This window comes from Carettochelys insculpta, chromosome 3 (genome assembly GCF_033958435.1).
Source record: "Carettochelys insculpta isolate YL-2023 chromosome 3, ASM3395843v1, whole genome shotgun sequence".
In the NCBI taxonomy this organism is placed as follows: Eukaryota; Metazoa; Chordata; order Testudines; family Carettochelyidae; genus Carettochelys; species Carettochelys insculpta.
The window spans coordinates 153,330,128-153,341,433 of record NC_134139.1 but is presented as its reverse complement, the minus strand read 5'-3'; positions in this window follow the sequence as shown (position 1 = coordinate 153,341,433).

Below are 11,306 nucleotides of genomic sequence, written 5' to 3'. Positions count from 1 at the left end.
AGGGTGCAGATTAATAATCGCATTTTGCTGCACGGGATTGTGAAAGTGGATGATGTAGTGGCTGACTTGGCAGAAATGGGCTTTCTAAACTGTGGAGGGTAATTGATGGCACACATCTTCCATTTGTAGTTCCGCCCCACCTTGTCTCAGAGTTCATCAACTGGAAGAGGTACTTCTTCATGGTGCTTCAGGCATTTATTGATCACCATGGATGTTTCACAGACATAAATGTGGGGTGTTCTGGAAAGGTGCATGATGCACACATCTTCAGGAACAGAGGTCCGTAAAGAGAGCTGCAGGCAGGGACTTTCTTTCAGATCACAAAATTACAGTTGGGGATGTGAAAAGGCCCATAGTGATCCTCTGTGACCCTGCTTATCTCTTGCAGCCCTGGCTCATGAAGCCTCATACAGGGTACCTGGACAGCAGTAACAAGTGGTTCAACAACAGGCTAAGCCTATGCCACATGGGTGTTGAATGTGACTTTGGCAGATTGAAGGGGAGCTGGAGATGTCTATATAGGAGGCTGGACCTGATGGAAGATCATAGCCCCATGGTTCCACTGTGTGCTGTTGCTTATGTAATTTACGTGAGAGTGGGCGCGGAAGTATTTGCTAATCCTTGGAGCTTTGATGCATACACAGTGCCTGGGGGCACACTTTGAACAGCCAGACACCCACTTTGACAGTGAGGGGTGCTGACGTGTCTGTTTTCAGGTGGGTTCCGTGCCTCATGCAGGTGCTTCTCCAGAGCAAGGCTTTCCCATTACACCAAGGGTTTGTACAGGCTTGCCCTGGAGCCAGAGCGATTGGTATGGATATTGTGACACAAAATAAAGTCATTGAACATTGCATCATTTCTCTTTTATTCATCAGTGCAAGCCATGGTCACACAACAACCAGGAAGAATGCTTGCTGGTAAGGGGGGTGAGGCTTTAAGGAAAGCATCACAGTTGTGTCAGTGTCTAGCTGTCAAAGTGAGAGCTGCACTGGGGAGTGGAGTGTGATGGTATAAAACCATTCCCAAACACTGAAAAGGATTGTGTGGGCACAGAGGGAGGATTGCTGGATACAGAGTTTTGCATATGCTGCCAGGGAGGGTTCCATAAGTGTGTAGAGCAGGGGTGTCTAATACGTTCGCCACTCACCGACGGTGGCACATAGGACACCGCGGTGTGGCAGATGTGGGTCTTGGGCCGCATGCAGCTCTTGAAGCCTTTAAGTGCCGTCCGCCTGCTCTGCACATGTGCCCCTCTGCTTGGTGGGAGAAGTGTGGGGTGGCAGCAGCGGCGGCTCCAGTGGTGGCCCCAGTAGCTCTGGTGAGTCGCTGGCATTGAATTAGAATGGGGGGCCTGAGGCTGACTGGCTCTGGGGGGGAGGGCCTTTATCTAGAGAGGGAGCTGGGGGGCGGGGCCTGGCTGTGAGGACAGGGAGAGCATTTGTTTGGGGGGGGTGGGAGTGTGGCGAATATTGAAAGACGACAACCACAAGTGTGGCAAGCTTTGAATTCCTGTTGAGCGCTGCTGCTCTAGAGGGCGGGTTAATGATTAAAGGGTTCTGATGAGGATGCTAGCAGGGACACCTCTTTCAGTTCAGTTCATTCTACATCCTAATCACGCAACACAGCATGTCTGATTGGTTTTCCATCAGCTTGAGCATGCATTCAGTGGTTTCTTTTCTGTCTTTCAGTTCTTTGTCTGCTTCTCCTCCCTTCTATCCATTTGGAGCAATGACTGTTGCAAAACATCCCTCACTACGTCCCCTCTCTTACTTCTTTTTTTTTCCCCTGAAATTACAAAGATGGTCAGCAGCAGAGCTTGGCTGCTTTCTCAATTTTGTCTTGCAAAAGGTAACCATTAGCAACAGAGTGACTGTAGCAGCCCTGAAATAGGGTTGAAACATTTTACTGAAATGAAGAAGCTGCCACACAGCCTGCTCCTGTAGAGGCAGATTGAGACCATCTGATCATGATGAACTTTAAAGTGGAGTGGAAGTGGTGGAGGGAAAGAAGTGGTATACATGGAGGACAGTGAAATTACATCCCTGCTATTTTCAGCAGGTGTACATGGGAAGTATTCTAAAAATCCCTCACTTGTCCACACGCTGCCATAACTATGGAGGACATATCCGTATTGAAGAATAATAGGCACACTCCTTATCTGCTTCTACATGCAAGTGGGGGGCAGCCAGCCCCATGTGCAGTCCAGCTATGTGCCACATTGGTACTACCAGAAGAGATTCAAGAATGCATTGAGAGACTGTTGTACCATTGGGGTGGGGAAACCTTGGCATTGCGATGGAATCCCTAGGAGAAAATTCATAAGTGCTTCAGAAAAACCTTCAGCAACATCACCTTGCAAGATTCCTTTGAGATATCTGAGTGCATAAATGCCATCCTTGGCCATAACACTGAGCCAGTCAGGGCATAGCCAGCTAACAGAAACACAGCCATGAATAACCACTGTGCTGCTTGCATCCGATCCCTTGTTTTGGTCTCCACATTCTGGTGCTGCTTTGGTCAAGACTCGTAAACAGTTCCTGGCTGCCTTCAAAATGGGATGAGCCCTGTGTCATCCTTCAACTCTTCTTTATCAAAGACTTCTTGCTCAGAGCTAACCCCTTTTTCTGCTGACTCTGTGCCTTCAGTATCCATAGGACTGTCTGCTGTGGACGTACAATCTCCACCCAGAATTCTATCCTCTTCTTTATAAAAATGTCATGTCTCGGGTGCAGCACTAGAATGCTTGTTTGACTCCCTTGCCTTATGGTAAATCTGGTGCCGTTCATTTATCTTACCTCTGCATTGCAATGTGTTTTGCTCATAACTCTTCTCACAAAGGGATCAAGAAATGAGCCCAGATGCGTCCCTCACATTTGTGACAGTGCCAGTTCTTCTCCCCACACCGATCAGATTTAAAAGCTCAGCAGTGCTCTGTGCAGAAGGGTGTTTGGAGCCGTAGCCACCCTGATTCCTTGAGAAAATGCCAGGAGAGCACTCCAGGCAGAGGCAGCCAGCAGGAAATGGATTTTAAAAGTTCCCAGGGCTTGAAGGGGGATGGGGTGCTTTCTGACTACCTGGCTGCAGAGCAGCAGCGTTCAAAATGTTGGCCAAAGTAGATACTTGGGAGTGGTGGGAAAGCTCCTGGAGTTCTCTAAAATCAACAGTTCCTGTATTTTTTACACGTTTCATGAGTGTGGACAGTAAAGGGCATGGGAGGAACAAAAGTCCCTCAGGCAGGTGGTAGTTTTTGTTGCCAAAACTGGCTATTTTTCATGAATTTTGCTGCATTGCTGTGTGAGTATTGTCTGTGTTTTGTCACCAAAAATGGTTTTTGGCAACAAAACTTGCCAGTGTAGACATGCCTTAGTCATCAATGGTGAGGACCTTCTCCTTGATTACAGAAAGTCCTGAGTGAACCCACCCTGCTCTTGCATGCCTCTTTGTTGTGTAGGGGAGGTGAACATCAAAGGCTTTTTCCAAAATATCTGACATGTAGTAAGAGTTAACAGTTGCTGCAGCTACCTATTTTAAGAGTTCTGGATTGTGTTGCTGCTCAAGAAGAAAGTTTTCAGGAATTTCTGTTCATCTGTGCCCAAACTTAGCTAATACCTGAACAGTGCTTGTCGCTATCCTGCTCTTATCTTTAGAGTACAGTTTTAAGGGATTAGTAAATCAGTGTCTCTAAGAACTGCAGTTTGAAGGAAAAGCAACCTAGTTATTTTTTACTGTGGAAATGATAAGGGAGAAAAATGAGAAAAAATAAAAGCTGATATAAAACACTACCAGAAATGGAGAAGTGCAGGGACATGGTCACAATGGGACATATGATCAGCTTCACAGTATCTGTAGTGCAACCAGGAAGCCTTAGGTCTTTCAGAAAAAAACATGTGAAGATGCCCTAGGAGCCCTTTTATAAAAAGAACAGTCCTCATGGCACTGGATTTTTTTGATTTCCGGCCTGTTTATTTGGAAGAGTGGGGGCTGTATGGGTACTCTCTGTCAAAATAAATGATCAGTTTTTCAATCTACTTTTTTGTGTCTGGACGTGCTCTTTCAAGAGAAGTTTTTTGAGGAAGAGATCTTCTGGAAGAACTTCTTTCGAAGGATCACTGTAGTGTAGACATAGCCTGTCTTAACAGCACCTATTTCTAAATAAACTTTATTCGAAACACGCACTAGCTGTGGCTACACTGCATTCTGCTTTTGGATTTACATATCTTACATATCACTTTCATATTCTCACGCAATCTTTCTTCCAGAAGAGCCTTTTCCAGAAGCAAAAACAGCCATGTAGACAGGGTTCCTTTGAAAACAAACCCCATTTTTGAAAGAACCCTTCTTCCTGAAACAAAATAGGAAGGGGGGGGTCTTTCACAAATGGATTAGTTTTCGAAGGAACCCCATCTGCACAGCTGTTTTTGCTTCCAGAAAAGGCTCTTTCAGCAGCAAGAGCATGCAATAATATGCAAATGAGGTGTGATGTATGTACCTTATTTGCATTTTTATCTCACTCATTTGCATTCCGTTTCCGAAAGTGGAATGCAGTGTAGCCACAGCCACTGTGCGCAGGTGATGTATTTCTAAATAGCTAAGTGCTATTTCAAAATACGTTTTTGTGTGTAGCAGCTCTATTTTTAAATGGCTATTCTGGAACAGCTTATTTGAAATAAGGCTGCTGTGTAGACATAGCATTAGTGAGCTCCAAAAGAGTTCAGGGCCTATTGTTCTAACAACCTTTCTTCTACAGACACCTGTGGTGGAACACAGCCACAGAGCAATTTCTAATCCTACCCTTCTATCAGTACTTCCAGAAGTTACTCATTTAGCCAAAGTGTAAATAATTTGCACATTGAAACCCTAGACAAAATGTAATACTTGCATATTATTGAACTCTTATCTCTTAACTTTTACAGATTTTAGTTTACCTTCAATCAGGTGCAATGACAAATTACTATAATAAAGTAAGCAGAGGTGATTAATTTATGTAAGATGAACAGTATATGAGTCCAGCATTTAAAATTGTTGAGTGCCTTCTACAGTAATTACAATGTGAGCTGAGGGTACTCAGAATGGCCCAGGATCAGGATTTATAATTCCAACGGGGTTTTGACTGAAGGATTTGTCAGAAGAAAGCCAACATCCATTTTTTCTGTTTTACAGTGTTGCACATTTGCTGTTACAATTAAAGATGAATAATAGTTAAATCTCATAAAACACTTCACAAACATAGTAAAACATCTCAGCGGGGAAGCCATGCTAGTCTGTGACTTCAAAAATAATAAGCAGTCCTGTGGCACCTTTGAGACTAACAAATTTATTAGGTCGTGAGCTTTCATGGGTAAAACCCACTTCATCCAATGGATTTGGAGTGGAAAAACAGAATCCAGAGTGTATATGTAGCAGGGAATGGAGGGGTGAGGGGGCAGGCGGGAAAGTTACCTGACACTGGCTGTGTCTACACTAAGAGAGAAACTGAAATTTAAGGGAGTTAAATTGATATTACCATGTGGCTGGTAATCAGTTAATAAAACAATTTAAGCTGCATGTGTCTCATTCCTGTGAATATCAAAGATGGGGAAATTGTCATTGTAATGGATAAGCCCGTTAAGATCTCTATTCAGGCCAAGGTTAAAGGCATTAAATTTGTAAATCTGTAAACTGTTAGTCCAAATCAGATGTTTCACTCTGTAATCTAGTGGCAAAATTCTTTTGTAGAAGAATGGCTACTTTAAAATCCATTATTAAATGTCCAGGGAGTTATAATGATCACTTATAGGTTTATGCGAATAGCTATTCCTGATGTCTAATTTATGTCCATTTATCCTTTGGCACGGAGATTGTTTGGTTTTTACCATGTACATGGCAGAGGGGCTTTGCTGGCACTTGATGGTATATATCCCATTAATGGATGTGCAGGCATATGAGCCCCTGATGTTGTGGCTGATATGGTTACGTCTGTAAACAGGTACAACAGGGTTTGTTGTAGGGATAGGTTTCTGGATTAGTGTTCTGGTGGTATAGTCTATGTATGTTGGTGAGTATTTTCTTTAGGTTCGAGGCTGTAGGCAAGTACTGATTTTATTTGAATGCTTTCCAGTGTTGTTCTACATTATAAAGTATCATTTAGATATAACGTATTTCATGAATAATGCATGTGTATTAAAATTCTGCTTCATAGTGACTATAAAAAGTTTATTTTGACTTTCTTGTAATATTACAAACAGAAGTCACAGACTAAACACTCAATTTGTACATTAAAACAATTCAGATATCAGACAACATACTACTAGGAATACAGAGGGTATGTCTACACAATGAATGTAAGTTGAATTTATTAAGGTGGACGTTTTAGCATCCACATTTACAAAGTCTTTACTGGACACATGAGGTTGATGGAGTGTGTCCCCAGTAGCGTGGCTACCTTTGACATTAACAGCCATGAACTGTGGGCAGCCATCCAACAGTTCCAGAGGCCAATTTGCATTCTGGGTTAGGCTTCCAGTGCCCGATGGGGTAAAAGCATTGCTGAAGGTGCTTTTGGGTACATGTCGTCAGCCTCCTCTAATACACTTGTCTCCTCTCTCGCTCCTGGCTTGAAAGCAATGGCAAATACTATTTTGTGCCTTTTTTTCCTTGATTGCTTATGCAGATGCCATAGCACAGCAAGCATTGACCTTGGTCAGCTGCAAACTACTATGGCAAGCATTGCAAATACTTCATCCCTCATTTAACGAGTAGTTGACTTACCAGTACTCCCTAAAACAAGGGAGACACATACATACCAATGTTCACTAGATGAGTGAACTTCCCCCGCTAATACAAGTCAGCCGCTGGCAGGGGCTGGGAGACCAGCAGCCCTGCGGCTGGCTCCGCTGCAGTCGCGGGGGTCACCAGTTGGGCAGAGGGGCAAGTTTGGTAGCCCCACGGGGTCCCCAGAAGGGGGGTGGACCAGAGAGACTGGCAGCCCTGTGGCTGGCTCCATTCCAGCAGCAGGGTAACCGCGGGGGCAGGGGCAGGGGCAGGGGAGTCCGGCAGCCCCATGGCTGGCTCCATTCGAGCAGCAGGGTCCTTGGCGTGGCAGGGCGGGCGGGGCAAGAGTGGCAGCCCCACAGCTGGCTGGAGCCAAGCCGGCTGCAGGGTCCCTGGCCACGGTGGGGGGAAATCCACAGCCCCCCAGCCCACACCTCCCCACACAACCCCCCCCAGCCCACTCCCAACACCCACCCCATCCTGTTCAGTTCCAAACCCCCTGCTCCCGCCGCACCCACTCCCAGGTACCTCTGGTGCAGCCAGGAGGAACAAACCGCCACCTCCTCCACCTGAGCTGCCTACAGGTTTTAACCCACTCTCCCTCCTGCTCATGTCCCCAAACTGATGCCTCTCCGAGCACTTGGAACCAATCAGAGCCTTTTACAAGTATTTTAATAGGAATTTAGTGTCCCTCTTACGAGTTTTCACCTACGAGCAAAAAGTTAGGAACCAATTGTGCTCATATAGCGAGGGATGAGTGTATTATATTGCGGTTTGTCTAGAGCCAAGCCAGGAGCTGCTGGTGCAAGGAAGAGTGTGATGAGGCTATCAACACAGACATGCAGGAACCTGTTGAGTTTGAAAACATGCATGACCAAATGCTTGCAAAGTACAGCCCTCATGGTTATCTAGGTGTCTGCATTTGCAAAGGACAGCTGCGTTCATAAATGTCCCTGCAAGTGGTGGAGGAAACAGGCAGATTTGTAGGAGCTCATGTGGTCAGTTTGAGTTCACTCACCCCCACCCTGCCTGCAGAATATAACTCTCCCTTCCCACTATGAGCTGCAAGTGGGGAGGAATTCTGTTCTCCTGAGTGATCCTTTCAAGCCTATTGCAAACGGGCAACAAACTTGAGGTCATTCTCTACTGGGGATGAGCATATGGAGGTGGATTACCTCAGTGCTGTCACGCCATGCATGATATCAGCCTTCTCTGAATCAGAGAGCATGATAGGGAGCAGACGCTGACTGAATGAGCCCAGAAACCTGGACTTTATGCTGCTATGCTTTGTGCTGCAATGATGCCAGATCACTTACTGCTGGCTTGGTATGGAAAGGCTGTAGGGTGAAAATTCTTCAGGCAGGCTATGGTTTGTGCTAAAGAACCCCTATTCGATTCTTAAAGTCTGGAGTAGGCCTATAATATAGAAACCCAGCTAGCATGAGTGGAAAGATACCTCCCTGGGTCCCCTTCTCCCTTATCTCTCTCACAAGATACTTTGCTGGGCCCCTTCTCCCGTATCTCTGTCACAAGACCCTGAGAAGGACATCCCAGCTCAGGCAGGAAGGGCCTTGAAATCTGAAGGGAGGAATAGCTGCCTCAGCAACTACATTCCAAGGAGAGGCCCTGCATGTGGAAACCAATTGTTAGTGCTGTATGCTGTTAATGTCTTGTGCTATAAATCTTCTAGCTAAACCCCCTGGATGCACCAGTGTGGAGGCATCACCACTTCCTCTATCCTATCTTGACATGAACCGACATTTATATCTGTTTTGTTTAACATGTAGAGGAAATCACCTGTACTAGAGATAAGATGTTCTATAAGCTATGGGCAGGGATACTCTGTAACCTTTTTAGATTATTGGCTTACTGTGCTCATTTTGTCGTGCTGCTAGAACCTATCCAGGTGTGGGTAACACCCATGTCGCAGTTTCCCCCCACACCCATCAATAACATATAATCAATCGTAATTGATTGTCTGGCTGTGCTTCACTGAGTCCTGATGTGTGAACTGGCACTCCACCAGCGCTATGTGTAACAAACCCTCCTGCTTGCTTCATACACAGTGTCCAGACTTTGTTCCAACAAAAGTGTTCTACTATGGAGTATGGAATAAGGCAGCCCTCCCCAGAAGCCTTCTAAGAAGGATTAAAGAGTACCTCTATGAGAACTTTGTAGAGACATGCTGGGAGGATTCCTGCTCCATCTCCAGACACATTAATTTTTTCCAGGGAGCCCCTGTTATATAGGCAGACTGCCAACACTTGTATTCCTTAGGGTAGATCCAACAGATAAAACCCAATTCTTGCCTTGGCAGTCACTGGGTAATGAGTAGGACATCTTCATGTCACCATCCTATTTGTGAGTCAAGCTGATGGCTGAACAGTCTGATTCTGAATTTGCAGGTCTTATCACAGAAGGGGCAGGTGTTGGAGGGGTGTGGGAAAGTTTTTGCTGCTCTTTTCTTCTTCTTCTTCTTCTTCTTCTTCTCTTTCTTCTCTCCTCATCTGCGCTGTGGCAGGACCTCTCAAATTGTGCTACCTCCTAACGAATTACTGCTGTCCGCTGGGGATGGTCTTGGGCAAGGTTCTCCCAAGTGTTGACACCGATGCTGCAGTTTTTCATGTATGCCTTCAATATATCCTTCTATTGCTTCCTCTGGCCCCCCAGTGCTCTTCCATCCTTCCTTTGACTCTAAAAACAATCTATTTTGGGAGGTGCTGATCAGATATCTGAACCATTTAACCAGTGCAACAAAGTTGTTGGTGAATGATAATGGCTTCAATGCTGGTCATGTTTGACTCTTCCAGGATGCTAGTGTTCGTGCTCCTAGCCTCCTAAGCGATATTTAGGATTCCCCTGAGGTAGCATTGATGATACTGTTCAAGTGCTTTCAAATGCTTGTATGTTGTCCAGGTTTCACATACATACAGTAGCTTTGGAATAACCACTGCCCAGTATACAAGGAGCTTTGTTTTGGCATATATGTCCCAGTTTTCAAAGACCCTTTGTCTTAGGTGAGCAAAAGCAGAGCTTGCACAGCTCAGACGATACTGGTCTTCTGCATCAAAGTCGACTTTAGCAGAGAGATGACTTCCACGTATGGAAAATGCTCCATATTTTCCAGCAGTTCTCCATAAACTTCAGTAGAAGGTACGTGAGGTTATCACATCGGCAAGGATTGGTGGAGCACCTTGGTCTTTTTGATGTTCAGTGTGAGACCAAGATTCTCATATGATTTGGTGAAGGTGCTTAAGATGTTGTGAAGGGCTGCAGGAGAAAGAGCAGCAACCATGTTGTCATCGGCATATTGGAGCTCCATTATCGAGGTCATGGAGATACTGCATTTAGGCTTCAGTCTCCTGAGATTGAAAAGCTTCCTGTTTGTTGTATAGAAAAATCTTCATGCAATCTGGAAGCTTGCCATCAATGAGGTGAAGCGTCATGGTGATGAAGATGTAGAACAGTGAGGGAGCAATGACACAGCCTTGTTTGGCTCCCACTTTGACCTCAAAGGGGTCACTTTTGGATCTGTTGTTGCTCAATACTGTGGCAGTCATGTTCTCATGAACCAGCCTCAACATGCCAATGAATTTTGGGGGGCAGACAGTCTTTCAGAGGATGGCACACAGAGCACTGTGCTTGAACGAGTTGAATACTTTGGTTAGCTTGATGAAACTCACGCATAAGGCTTTTGTTCACAACATTTTTCTTTCAGGTGCCAGGCGGTGAAGATCATGTCCTCTGTTCTTTGGAATGGTCAGAAGCCATGCTGGGATTCTGGGAGAATTTCTTTTGAGAGAGGCAGGAGTTGGTTTGCGAGGATTTGAGATAGGACTTTTCCTGCCATTGCCAGGAGGGAGATGCCACGATAGTTTCCACAGTCTGACTTGTCGCCCTTCTTGAGGAGATTGACGATCTGTGTGTCTCTGAACTCTCATGGCATCTGCTCCCTATCCCAGATCTTGAGAAACCCAATTACATTTAAACGCTGTATCATGATTACAAATGTGAACTCACCAGACGTGCCATCCCTGACATCGGGGATCAAGACCAATAACTCTTAGGAAGGGATTAGCTTCAAAATTAGAATGATGTCTTGGCTGTCAGTGACATTGGATCCTTCACTTGCCTGCTGAGCATTCTTCTCATCATCATAATTTACAGTTTTCTGCTTGTTGTTGTCCATGGATGCTGGAAGAGTCACTTGAGGGGCATCCATGGACAGTCTGGGGACTCTGGTTGGGTCCCATCCTAGAATCCCTTGTAGCTGCTCGTAGAAGCAGAATATTTGAGGCTCTGACCGGACTGATGAGTCATCCTCGGCAGACTCCGGAAGATTGCTGAGAGGGTGTATCCTGAATCACAGTGCAGATTCCGCGCAGAGAGATCTACCGTCGACATGGTCTTCTCTCTGAGGCAGCTGCAGGAGAAATGCAGGGAGCAGAGGAAGCCACTCTATATTGCCTTCATCGACCTAACCAAGGCCTTCGACCTGGTCAGCAGGGATGGACTGTTCAAACTGCTCCACAAGATAGGTTGTCCGCCACAGTTAC